General features: G+C 37.3%; 1 pseudogene; it reads right to left on the bottom strand.

Annotated features, from left to right (window-relative positions):
- Positions 1-12,385: 12,385 nt before the first annotated feature.
- LOC122751223 lies at positions 12,386-12,999 on the bottom strand (annotated as a pseudogene).
- Positions 13,000-14,668: the final 1,669 nt, after the last annotated feature.

Raw genomic sequence — 14,668 nt, 5'->3', positions numbered from 1 at the left:
AAAATAAAGAATCCCTGGACTAGATAGACAGAGAAACACTGTAGTGAGTAGAATGCTCAACTTGCAGTCAAGAAGACCTAACTTTGATACCTGCCTCAGATACTTAATAGCTATGAGATACTTAGCCAAGTCATTGCATCCTGATACCCAGTCTCCACATCTGTAAAATCTGAAAAATAATAACAGAGGTTTTTTATAAGACTTAAACGAGAAAAGATATGCAAGGTGCTTTATAGACCTGAATGTGAGTTGTTATTGTTATCCTTTCTGACTCTAAGATTTGGTGATTTTGTAACTCAAGTATTTCTGAAGTACCTACTATGTGCCAAACACTTTGCTATGTGCAAAGGATACAAAAAAAGGTGGGGAGTGGACAACCCCTGTTCTAAAGGAGCTCAGGGTCTAATGGGGGATGACAACATTCAAATAACTATGTGCAAACAAGATATAGCCAAAAAAAACTGGAGATAATGTGTATGCATCTCTGGAGTCCTTGTTGAGTCTGAATACTGCATTGAGCTTTTTGCCTGGCTGTTGTAAAGCACGGTTATTACTGCTAGGTTAGCTGCTGTTCAGGCTGCATAGAAAGCTAGTGGTTGCTCCTCACCAACAACCTTATTATACCACAGCCAACTGGAAGCATGGAGCAGGTTCAGAAGATACATGATAGTGGAAAGTAATGAGTCCACTGAAAGATAGAGCAGTAGAGAGACAGAGACAGACAGAGGCAGAGAGACAGAGACAGAAACAGAGAGACACACACAGAGACAGAGAGAGAGAAAGAGACAGAGAGACTACAAGGAGATGGGGGAAACCAGAGAGCGGGAGCGGAGAGTGGGAGAGAGGGAGAGAGGGCGAGAGCGAGAGAGAGAGAGAGAGAGAGAGAGAGAGAGAGAGAGAGAGAGAGAGTCTCCTAGACTTTGGTCTTTCCCATCCCCAACATGTTGCCTATTGACAAGTTTGGAGTTTCTAAGTCTCCCTGACGAGAGAGAGAGAGAGAGAGAGAGAGAGAGAGAGAGAGAGAGAGAGAGAGAGAGGAAGTAAGGGAGCGAGAGGGAAGGAGAAAGTGAGAGGGAGGGATGGAAAAGTTCAAGTAATTCAAACAGAGGCTCCAGAGGAGTGGGGTGAGAAGGAGCACAGAGAAATGTCAGAGAGCGGCATAAATAGGCATGAGCAACCAATGGAGACACATGCAGGGTTTTCTAAGTATCCTTTACTGTGTCAAATTATAGAAGGACAGAGCCAAAATGTGCGGTAAATAACATCTGGTCAGTATCTGGTCATTATGACCAGTCCTTATCATAAATTTTTAGTTTGTTTTAGACCTCTAGTTCTATTGGTCTGAAGTTGATGGGAGAAAGACTGGGGAATGCTTATCATGGAGAAGAGAAGACTTAGGTGAACATGATAACTGCTTTCAGTATTTGAGAAGCTGTCATTGATTGGTAGTCTTACACCTATGCAATTGAAAAAGTTTCCATTTTATATATACACACGTATATTTCATAAGAGGAAGTATAGTGTATTAGAGGGTGCACAAATAAGGAGGTCTTACTCTTCCATTGGAGAATTTTAGTGGACAATAAGGCCAATATGTGGGCAGTTAGGTGGCACAGTGGATAGAGTTTGGGCCCTGGAACCAGGAAGACTAATCTTCCTGAGTTCAAATCTGGCCTCAGACACTTTTAGCTGTGTTATTCTAGGCAAATCATTTAACCCTCTTTACCTCAGTTTCCTTATCTGTAAAATGAGCTGGAGAAGAAAATGGCAAAACACTCTAGTATCTTTGCCAAGAAAACCCCACATGGAGTCATGAAGAATCATACATGACTTGAATGACTGAATAACAACACAAAAAGGTCAATAAGAATCAACAGTGTGACTTAGCAGCCAAAGAATCTATAATGTGATCATAGGTTGCTTTAGGATAGGCATAGTGTCTAGACTGAAGAAGGTGATATTTTCCCTGTATTCTTTGTAGCCAGTCCTTTCCATAAGTATTCTGTTCAGCTCTGAGTCAGAGTCAGAATCACAGAGTTGGAGGCAATCTAGTCCAAATCGTAATGGTATAGGAATCCCCTTTATGACATCCCCAATGAGGAGTCATCCAGTGTTCACTTAAAGATCTTTAATGAAGTATATGTATCTTTCTAAATAAGAAAATCCGTTATTATTTGGAGCATCTCCCATTTAAAGTTCTCTTGATCTGAAATATGCCTTCTGGCAAATTCTATCCATTGTTCCTAGTTTTGTTCTGTGCTGCTCACAACAGAACAAGTCTCCATCACAGTACTTCATATATTTGAAAACATCTATCAATCCTAAGAGAAAATTTTTCTCCTTCAAGGTAAACATACCCAGTTTCTTCAGTTGATTGAACTATGCCACAGTCTCAAGGCCCTTCACCTTGCTGGTGCCTCTTCTCTTAATTGTTTCCAACTTTGTTGACTTGAATTCATTAAAAGAAGCTATGTGTTATTTTTTTAATCTATTTATCTTCTGTTTTCACTCCCTATTAACCATTCATGTTTTATCCTTTCCAGATTTGAGATAATTCTTGCCAAAGAAATGAAATAAAAGGAATGCTTATCAATTGGGGAATGGCTAAACAAGCTGTGGTATATGATGGTTTGCCTTGGCAGGTAGACTCCCAGGTATTTTGTATTGTCTACAGTTACTTTAAATGAAATTTCTCTTTCTATTTCTTGCTGCTGAGCTTTGTTGGTCATGTGTAGAAATGTTGATGATGTATGTGGATTTATTTTATATCCTGCAACTTTGCTAAAGTTGTTAATTGTTTCAAGTCATTTTTAGTTAATTCTTTAGGATTCTCTAAGTATACCATCATATCATCTGCAAAGAGTGATAATTTTGTTTCCTCCTTGCCTATTCTAATTACTTTAATTCCTTTTCCCTCTCTTATTACTAAATCTAATGTTTCTAGTGCAATATTAAATAAAAGGTGATAATGGATATCCCTGTTTCACCCCTGATCTTATTGAGAAGGCCTATAACTAATCCTCATTACATATAATGTTTGCTGATGGTTTTAGGGAGATACAGCTTATTATTTTAAGGAAAGCTCCACCTATTCCTAAGGTCTCTAGTGTTTTTAAAAGGAATGAGTGTTATATTTTGTTAAGTTTTCTCTGCATCTATTGAGATAATAATATGATTTTGTTTAGTTTTCTTATTGATGTGATTGATTATGTTGATAGTTTTCCTAATGTTGAACCAGCCTTGCATTCCTTGTATAAATTCCACCTGATCATAGTGTATTATTCTGGTGATCACTTGCTGTAATCTCCTTGCTGATATCTTATTTAAGAATTTTGCATCAATATTAATTAGGGAAATTGGTATGTAATTTTCTTTCTCTGTTTTGGCAATGCCTGGTTTTGGTATCACCACCATATTTGTGTCATAAAATTAATATGGTAGAACTCTCTCTTCACCTATTTTACCAAATAATTTGTGTAATATTATAATTAATTGTTCTTTAGATGTTTGGTAGAATTCACTTGTAAATCCAGCTAGCCCTGGAAATTTTTTCTTAGGGAATTAACTGATGGATTGTTCAATTTATTTTTCTAAAATGTTCTTGTTAAAGGATTTTACTTCATCTTCTGTTAATCTGGGAAATTTATAGTTTTGTAAATATTCAAGTATTTCATTTAGATTGTCAAATTTATCAGAATACAGTTGAGAAAAATAGCTCCTAATTATTGTTTTTTCTACTTTATTAGTGGTGAATTCACCCCTTTCATTTTTTATACTGGTAATTTGGTTTTCTACTTTTTTTAATCAAATTAACCAAAGGGTTAACTATTTTATTGATTTTTTTTTCATAAAACAAGCTCTTAGTTTTATTGATTAATGCTATAGGTTTCTTACTTTCAATTTTATTAAGAACTCCTTTGATTTTCAGGATTTCTAATTTAGTATTTAATTGGGGATTTTTAATTTGTTCTTATTCCAGCTTTTTTAGTTGCATGCTCAATTCACTGCTTTCCTCTTTCTCTATTTTATTCATGTAAGCATTTAGGGATATAAAATTTCCCCTACGAACTGCTTTGGTTGCATCCCATTGGTTTTGGCATGCTGTCTCATTGTTGTCATCCTCTTGGATGAAGTTATTTATTATTTCTATGATTTGTTGTTTGACCCACTCATTCTTTAGGATGAGATTCTTTAGTTTCCAATTAATTTTCAGTCTATCTTTACATGGCTCTTTACATGTACTTTTTATTGCATTATGATCTGAAAAGGATGAATTTCCTATTTCTGCCTTTCTACATTTGACTTTGAGGTTTTTGTGCCCTAATACATGGTCAATTTTTTAGTTTGTGCCATGTACCACTGAGAAAAATGTATATTCCTTTCAATCCCCATTCAATTTTCTCCAGATGTGTATCCCATCTAACTTTTCTAAAATTCTATTCATTTCTTTAACTTCTTTCTTATTTATTTTGTGGTTAGATTTATCTTGTTCCAAGAGGGGAAGGTTTCATGTCAAGTAATTAACCCCATTCCACCTCACCTTCCCTCTACTCACCGTATTCTCCTCTTATCTGCCCTTTAAGTTTCTTTATATCATCACATCAACGTCTATTTAATAACCATACCCTAATAGAGATACAGACCTCAAGAGTCAAAAGTATTATCTTCCCTCATAGGGATGCAAACAGTTTAACCTTTTGGAAGAACTTTTTCCTCCTGTTTACCTTTTTATACTTCTCTTGACTCTTGTATTTGAAGATCAAATTTTCTGTTCATTTCTGGTCTTTTCTTCAGGCCACCTTAGAAGTCCCCCATTTCATTGAATTTCCATCTTTTCTCCTGAAAGGGTACAATCAGTTTTGCTGAGTATTTGATTCTTGGTTGTAATCCAAGCTCCTTTGTCTTCTGGAACATCATATTGCAAGCCTTGCAATCCTTTGATGTTGAAGCTGCCAGGTTCTGTGCAATCCTGACTGTGGCTCCATGATATTTAAGTTGCTTCTTTCTGGCTGCTTGGAGTATTTTCTCCTTCACCTGATAATTCTGGAGTTTGGCTACAATATTCCTTGGAGTTTTCCTTTCAGGGTCTCTTTCAGGAAGTGTTCAGTGGATTCTTTCAATGACTATTTTATCTTCCGATTTTACCACCTCATGGAAGTTCTCCTTGAGAATTTCCTGGAATATGGTGTCTAGACTTTTTCTGATCATGGCTTTCAGGTAGTTCAATAATTCTTATATTATTTGACCTGGATCTATTTTCCATGTTAGTTGTCTTTCCAATGAGGTGTTTCACATTTTCTTCTCTTTTTCTCAAATGCTGTGATTCTGAAAAATGCTAACTGAATAATTTTGCTTTCTCTCTATGGCATATTCTTTTCTGAAACAAAGATCTTATGCCTCTTGGATCATTCTCTCTTCCCCATTATAGATAAAACAGTCATTTTTGTTGTCCTTATCTTTTTTCTCCTCCAACAGATCATTCTGGGTGTTAACACTCCTGAAACTATTCTTACTGTACCATTCTGTTCTTTATATTCATAAGAATGATACCAATACATTGGACAGATCAAGAAGCAGGGGACCAGCAGGGGACATGTCATCAGAAGATTAGTTAAAAGAACTGGGTATGTGTAGCCAGGAGGAAAAAACAACAACTTAAATGTACACAGTAACTGCCTTTGACCTTTGAGGGGCTATCATGAGGAAAACGAATTGGACTTATTCAACTTGGGCCCAGGAGGTATAATTTGGTACAATGCATCATAGTTACAAAGTGACAGATCTTGGTTTGTAAGAGGGAAAAAGGAAAACAAAAAAGAACTTCCTAACCGTGAGAGTAGAGTTGCTGCTTTAGTGGGTAATAATTTCTCCATTTCTGGAATTCTTTGTCTGGCAGTTAGATGGGATAATGGTTTGTAATAGGTGTTTTAGATAGGATTCCAGTTCAGGAATGGTATTATATAAATTGGGATGTGTTTTCTAACTTTGAGATGCTGTGATAGCTGCCTCTGTGGCATGGTTCAAGGAATTTTGACACTGTCACTCAATTTCTTCTTTGATAAAATGATCTAGATGATCTGAGTCCTTTGCTACACTAAAAACTCTATGTGAAATATGGGTGGGGGTTGGGAATGAGGAGCAAAACAAGTAGCAAAACAAGTCCTAGATTAAGAGCTGGGAAACCTAGATATAATAGTGCTTCTTCTTTTAACTAAATTTACAATCTTGGAGAAGTTGATTCATCTTTCTAAGGCTTAGATTTCTCAGGTGTAAAATGATGCACTAAGACTTATTGCAGACCCCTCTTTCTGCTAAGAGCCTTGAGCCAGGGGTGTTTTGAAGCTCAAATGAGAAAAAATGTAAGGCACATTGCCAACCTCAAAGCACTAAATAAATTCCAGATTATTATTATTAATTGTTACTACTACTACTACTACTACTACTACTAGCTTCCAGTCACCAGGCCTTCAGGCTGGCAATGACTTCATTCTCTGAACCTTCTATTACATTCCTGCTGAGCTCAAGCAATGTTTATAGATCAAGGTAAATGTTTAACAACCTATCCAGGGAAAAAAAAATTATTTTACCCACACTTTTATGTTTAATCTGCATTATTAACATTTTCTTAAGTCTAGATGATCAACAAAACAATAAATCAAGGTCTGATTTTGAGTGATAGCCAAAAACCTAATAGTAAGGGGCTCTAGAATCCCCTTGCCTCTACCCTTTACTGTCTATACCCTACCTTTGGTACCTAGAATGAGTGACATAGTACTTTTGTCATTTTGTTGCAGCCCACTTTTGGAATAACTAATTCTTAGGAAATTTACATGCCTCTTTTGAATATAAATCCATTGCTCCTAGTACAGTGAGCTTAGTATAGGCTCATAATAGCCTACCATTTCAGATTCAATCTCTTCTCTATGACTTCCTGTATCCTTTGTGATCTGGCCATGCTCTCCTTATCCAACTTAATTACCAACTAGTGCCCAACCTGAGCCCTTTCTCCATGCATCCTATTTTTCATGTCCCATTTCTCTCTCTTAGAATAGCCTCATTTCCCACCTATCCTTAGCCTACCTAATCTTTCTTCATGGCCAAGCTCAAAGCCTTTCTCCTTCAGGATGAGTCTCAAAATGGTGAGGTGACATACTCATGATCATCCATCAATGAGCATCAGAAGTGTAATTTTAACTTACAGTTTTCAATGATACCAAATCTGGTGTTCTTTCCACTGTAACCTTGTTAAGTCTTTTTTCAGTTATGTCTAACTCTATGTGATCCCACTTGAACTTTTCTTGGCAAAGATACTGGAGTGGTTTGCCATGTCCTTTTCCATATCATTTTAGAGATATGGAACTGAGGCAAATGGAGTTAAGTGACTTGCCCAAGGTCACACAAGTAGTAACTATTTGAGGCCAGATTTAAACTCATGAAGTTGAATTTTCCTGACTTCAGATCTAGCACTTTATCCACTTCATGACCCAATCACACTACCTCTTTAAAAGAAAGGAGAACAATTCAGATGATTTGAAAAATTTTCCCCAATTATATTATAAGTTCCAAGTCATAAGAAACTGTATCTTAATCTTTGGTCTCCATCATTCATCCTACTCCCCATGCAGCATACAATAGCTATCATTTCTATAGCACTTTAAGGTTTGAAAAGTATTTTACACCCATTATCTCATTTGAGCCTTATGACAACCCTATTAAAGAGGTTCTATTATTGTGTCCATTTTACAAATGAAAAAGAGGCTAATAGGAGAATCACAGGGCTAGTAACCTTCAGAGTCACAATTTGGACTCCACTGTTTCTAACTTCAATCTACCATACCATCTTGCTTCATACAACACAGACTTGAGTATATAGAAAGTGGTTTCAAAAAGAGAGGGAAAACTCCTTCACTGTGAATCTCAAAAAGCAACAAAATATTGTTCCTTGAAAGGAAAAATAAAAGCAGCTAAATTATCACTTCCAGACCATCATTTGGTTGCCTTATTCTGAATATCTTTTTCTATCATATCTGTATTCCCCATCTTTTCTTTTTGTTCCTTTTATTTTGGGGGGGTGGCAATAAGTGACTTGCCCAAGGTCACACAGCTGATAAGTGTCAAGTGTCTGAGGCCATATTTAAACTCAGGTCCTCCTGAATCCAGGGCCCGTGCTTTATCCACTGTGCCACCTAGCTGCCCCCATCTTTTTTAAAAATAATGAGTGGTCTGGGGGAGAAAATCTAGTTTGCATTGACAAATTTTTAGTGCTTGTATTCCAGGGATGACAATTAAAGGCATAATTTTACAGGTATAGAAACTCACGCATGCATGCATGCATGTTTTTCACAAGAACATATAGCAATTCACTGAGTAAAGAAGGTACCCAAACCTATCTTCTCCTTAAAAGGATTGGGCTGCACTTTAAGGTCACTTCCATCCTATTTTTAACTATCTAGGTGAAAAAGGCTTCTGCAAACCATTCTTAGCCATCTTCCTTGAAAAGTATGAACATACTCTTCCACCTCCACCCCACCCCTAACACAATCGCTTGTTTTTCGCTCTATGCCAACTTTTTGCCCAGAGGAACCTGAGCCAGTTCCTGAAAGCAGAGAATTTCAAATAGGGAATTTTCAGATGATGGCCTAAGCTCTTTGAGACTACTGAGTAGTATCACTCATAAAGGTTTTGAACAGAGATGACTTGGGATGGAGACTAATCCTGCAGCCGGTATCCTGAATAATTGAAGAGAGGAATGGGAATTTAAAAGTGAACTCCAGACTGAGGAATTGTCAAAGAGAAAAAAATTAAAAAAAAAATGTGTTTCCAGGGGCAGCTAGGTGACACAGTGGACAGAGCACCGGCCCTGGAACCAGGAGCACCCGAGCCCAAATCCGGCCCCAGACACCCAACACCCACCAGCCGCGTGACCCTGCTTATTTTGAAATGCTTGAGTTCTAGTGGGTGGGGGGTGGGAATGGAGGAAGAAGAGAAGTTGGAACAATTTTTTTTAAAAATTGATGTTAAAATTTGTTTTTACATATATTTTGAAAAATTAAATTCTATTAAAAAACAAGTGAACTCCAATGGGAAAGTCTGGAGTAAAATTTATTTTGAACTGGGACTTTCAGAGAACAAGGGGAAGGCCAGACAGGCTTACCAGTTTATCTGCAACCACACACAGAAAAAAAGATGAGGGGGGCAGCTAGGTGGTGCAGTGGATAGAGCACCGGCCCTGGAGTCAGGAGGACCTGAGTTCAAATCCGGCCTCAGACACTTAACACTTACCAGCTTTGTGAACCTGGGCAAATCACTTAACCCCAATTGCCTCACAAAACAAACAAAAAAGATGAGGAAGGGGGTAATTTAATCTAATTGATGATTAATGCCAGAGTATTATGTCAGAAGGGGCCTATGCCATGCTCACTTCACTCTCAGCTTCACCCCTCATTCTATGGACTTTTCCAACCCCTAGTTCATAACTGAGTTCCCTCTCTCTTGATTGTTGACTCACCAGTTCAGGCCACCATTTCATTAGTTGTGAAGGCCATGCTTACTTTACTCCTGGCTTCACTAGTCACTCTCTAGACTTCCCCACTTCTTTTCTAGCAGCTTTGCTTCATTAACTATTATCATGCACAAGTAGCTCAGCTTCTTTTCTGCAAAATGAAAAATTTTAAAGTGTTCTATAAACTTAAAATGTTATGTAAATGGGAGCTGTCATTGGAACAGGCCCGGAAGTGTATTGACAAGATGTGTCAATACATTTGAAACTATGAAGAACCAGGCAGCAGATTGTATAGAAATATATATAGTTGATACATAGATGGTAGATAGATAGATAGACAGATAGATAGATAGATAGATAGATAGATAGATAGATAGATAGATAGATAGATAGATAGACAGACAGACAGACAGACAGACAGACAGACAGACAGACAGATAGATAGATAGATAGATAGATAGATAGATAGATAGATAGACAGATAGACAGATAGATAGACAGATAGACAGATAGACAGATAGATAGACAGATAGACAGATAGATAGATAGATAGATAGATAGATAGATAGATAGATAGATAGATAGATAGATAGATAGATAGATAGATAGACAGATAGATAGACAGATAGACAGATAGATAGATAGATAGATAGATAGATAGATAGATAGATAGATAGATAGATAGATAGATAGACAGATAGATAGACAGATAGATAGATAGATAGATAGATAGATAGATAGATAGATAGATAGATAGATAGATAGATAGATAGATAGACAGATAGACAGATAGATAGATAGATAGATAGATAGACAGACAGATAGATAGATAGATAGATAGATAGATAGACAGACAGATAGATAGATAGATAGACAGACAGACAGACAGACAGACAGACAGACAGACAGACAGACAGATAGATAGATAGATAGATAGATAGATAGATAGATAGATAGATAGATAGATAGATAGATAGATAGATAGACAGATAGACAGATAGATAGATAGATAGATAGATAGATAGATAGATAGATAGATAGATAGATAGACAGACAGACAGACAGACAGACAGATAGATAGATAGATAGATAGATAGATAGATAGATAGATAGATAGATAGATAGATAGATAGATAGATAGACAGATAGATAGACAGATAGACAGATAGATAGATAGATAGATAGATAGATAGATAGATAGATAGATAGATAGATAGATAGATAGACAGATAGATAGACAGACAGATAGATAGATAGATAGACAGACAGACAGACAGACAGACAGATAGATAGATAGATAGATAGATAGATAGATAGACAGACAGATAGATAGATAGACAGATAGACAGATAGATAGATAGATAGATAGATAGATAGATAGATAGATAGATAGATAGATAGACAGATAGATAGATAGATAGATAGATAGATAGATAGACAGATAGATAGATAGATAGATAGACAGACAGATAGATAGATAGATAGACAGACAGACAGACAGACAGACAGATAGATAGATAGATAGATAGATAGATAGATAGATAGATAGATAGATAGATAGATAGACAGACAGATAGATAGACAGATAGACAGATAGATAGATAGATAGATAGATAGATAGATAGATAGATAGATAGATAGATAGATAGATAGATAGATAGACAGATAGATAGACAGATAGATAGATAGATAGATAGATAGATAGATAGATAGATAGATAGACAGACAGATAGATAGATAGATAGATAGATAGATAGATAGATAGATAGACAGACAGACAGATAGATAGATAGATAGATAGACAGATAGATAGACAGATAGACAGATAGATAGATAGATAGATAGATAGATAGATAGATAGATAGATAGATAGATAGATAGATAGACAGATAGATAGACAGATAGATAGATAGATAGATAGATAGATAGACAGACAGATAGATAGATAGATAGATAGATAGATAGATAGATAGATAGACAGACAGACAGATAGATAGATAGATAGACAGATAGATAGACAGATAGACAGATAGATAGATAGATATTAATAATTTACCTAGTGGAATGTTATTGTGCTATAAGATATTTTGCAGAAAAGAAGCTGACCTACTTGTGCATGGTAATAGTTAATGAATGTCAGAATATGAACTAAAATTCATGCCTCTGCTGACCTAAAATTTAGTCATCTTTATTCAAAAGAAAGAAAAAGAGAAAGGAAAAGTTTTATTCATGGGAACATAAATTTAGAGCCGGAAAGAATCTCAAAGGTGATTTATTCCAACCCACTCTTTTTACTAATTAGGAAACTGAGGCCCAGATAAATTAAGTGACTTGCCTTAGATTACTCAGATATCAAGCATCAGTGTTGGAATTTGAGGTTCTTAGACTTAAGTTAACACTGTTTCCTACAGTGTAACCCATTACCCTAACATAGATACAAATTCTATCTGTATAGATACAAGAAACCTTTGATGTAGGTAATACTGTTATTAAGAAATGACAGCCATGTTATATAGATAGAGATCCTGACAGATAGATACAGTTGTATCTATATCTTGGAGTTATCTTAATGTAGATCTTGGCAAAACTATCATTCAAGATCTATATAGAGATCTCTATCTATATAACATGACTGGTAATTCCTGATAACTATACTACCTATATAACAGGCTCCTCGTAAGGAAAGTGTAAGGAAAGTACTTCCACATCTAAAAGCTGTTACACTGCATGTGTGAATTATTATTGTCTCTAAAATGAGGGGAATGGATTAATTTATCTCAGTTCTATTTCAGGTTTGATACCCTAATTCTTTTCTTTTTTTCTTTTTTTAAAGGTCATATACCAAATTTATTGCCCCAAAGACCCACAATCCTAGCAGTTGTGTTATCGATAGGATTTCTGGTAGCGAGCCAGGCCTGGCTCCAGATCCGCCAAACTTCTTGGATTCGCAGCGATGAGGGTCAGCCACCAGCAGAGTTCAGTCCTAATGGATAAGGATGTCTTTTATTTCCTCCTTGGAAGCCTCGTCCACATATTTCTCATAATAGGCTACCAAGGTTTTGGAGATGGACTGCCGGATAGCAGAAATCTAGGAGACATGGCCTCCTGCTTTCACTCAGACCAGATATCTATGCCAGCAAAACGTTCCTTGAGGGGCAGCTAGGTGGCGCAGTGGATAGAGCACCGGCCCTGGATTCAGGAGTACCTGAGTTCAAATCCGGCCTCAGACACTTAACACTTACTAGCTGTGTGACCCTGGGCAAGTCACTTAACCCCAATTGCCTCACTAAAAAAAACAAAAAAACAAAAAAACGTTCCTTGCCCAGTAGGAGGACAGGCTCTGACAGCTTGTACTGCAGGGCTGGAGGCTCGATCATCTCCGGTGGGCATCCGTTCAGCTTGATCAGCCCATTGCTTTTCTTGCAGTGGGCCACAGAGGTGGCAGTTTTCTTTTGCCCAAAGACTTGGATGTACTGGAGCAGTCCCTTGGACCGCATCCTGCTGGTGGGCGGCCCAGGCTCTGAGCAGTATTGGCAGAGGAGGTGGCAGCGACGGAAGCCCGAGACAGGAGCTCCTCACCTGCGGGGCACAAAAGGCTAATACCCTAAATTCTAAAATGCTTCTGGGTCCTAAATTCCTGTGTGGAGGTGGGGAAGAATTGAATTCCCTATCAATCAATCAAAAATACTTATTATGTGCCTACTATGTGCAAAGAGTAGGCAGGTATGTGGCATAGTGGATAGACTGCCAGACCTGTTATCAGTCAGGAAGACTCATCTTCCTGAGTTCAAATCTGGTTTCAGTAACTTACTAGTTGTGTGACTATGGGCAAGTCACTCAACCCCATTTGCCTCATCTGTAAAATGAGCTAGAGTAGCAAAAAGCAACCCCCTCCTATATTTTTTTTACCAAGAAAACCCTAATGGGGTCACAGACAGTCAGACATGACTGAAAAATGACTAAACAACAACATGTGAAGCACTGTGTTAGGTGCTTGGGATACAAACACAAAAAACAAAACAATCCCTAGTCTCAGGAAGCTGCCATTTTAGTGGGAGAAGATAACAAGAACACATATATGTGTGTACAGAACAAAGACAGCATGATTCTGGAATGCAGCCCCTCTCTATAAGGGAGAACCTTGGGGATCTCCTCATGTGTAACTCCCAGTTTGATAGTTCAGAGATCAGAACATCTAGAAAGAGATGATTTCCTGTTGCTATGGGATCCTTGAAAAAACTAGACTATAACCATATGGTTCCTTAACACTTTCCAATTTGGAGAGCAAAGACAATGAGTTATTTAGATGATGCAATGAGAATAAGATGGCATGCTCATCAACCCAAACTGTGTTTGCCTTCTGGAGGGAACAGGAGGTATAAAATAATACAAGAAGTGTTGAGAAGACTGTGTCAGACTCCTATCAAGGGCTGAGGATGCACCAGAATTATAATGGACTACTTGATCAGAACCCCAACTTCTGTTTACTTCTAAATGGATTACTTCATGTATCTGTTTAAGCACTCCTTTGATCGAGTCCTCTATCTAATATGCCATCTTGATTCACATAACACAGATTGGAGTACATAGCAAATGGTTTAAAAAAGGGAGAAAAGCTTTTTCATTGTGAATCTCAGAAACAGAATATTGCTCCTTGAAAAGAGAAAATATATTTTTTAAAAAATCAGATTAACACTTGTCCATCTCTAGTCCTCTGGTTCCTTTCTTATCTTCTTACTGCTCATTAACCAAAATGCTCTGTCATGTTGGCCCCTCTCATTCCTGGATCTTCTAATGCGTGCTTGTCTTCTCTATATAACATTGCCATTTCTGCACTTTGATCTTTGCTTTTCCTTTTGAATAAGATAGACTGACCCTTAGTTCAGTCATGAGTTCCATATGACGAAGTCTTGGGAGTAACAATGAGGTCAAGTTTCTTGCCTTGCTTTAGGATTTCAAGTTCCCACTGTATATTGTAACAATTGGAGTGATGCCACCTGCTGGAGAGTTACTGTAGGAAAACTCCACCATGAGGAGAAGGTGTCTGAGTGCAAGCCATGTGACTTTTCTTTGGTGTCAGGAAGTGACATTTGCTCTTGGGTACTGTCTATTAGCCAATTAGATTGAAGCTGTGTGTGTGTGTGTGTGTGTGTGTGTGTGTGTGTG

Source organism: Dromiciops gliroides, chromosome 3 (assembly GCF_019393635.1).
Source record: "Dromiciops gliroides isolate mDroGli1 chromosome 3, mDroGli1.pri, whole genome shotgun sequence".
Classification (NCBI taxonomy): Eukaryota; Metazoa; Chordata; class Mammalia; order Microbiotheria; family Microbiotheriidae; genus Dromiciops; species Dromiciops gliroides.
This window is presented reverse-complemented; position numbering and strand designations above follow the sequence as displayed.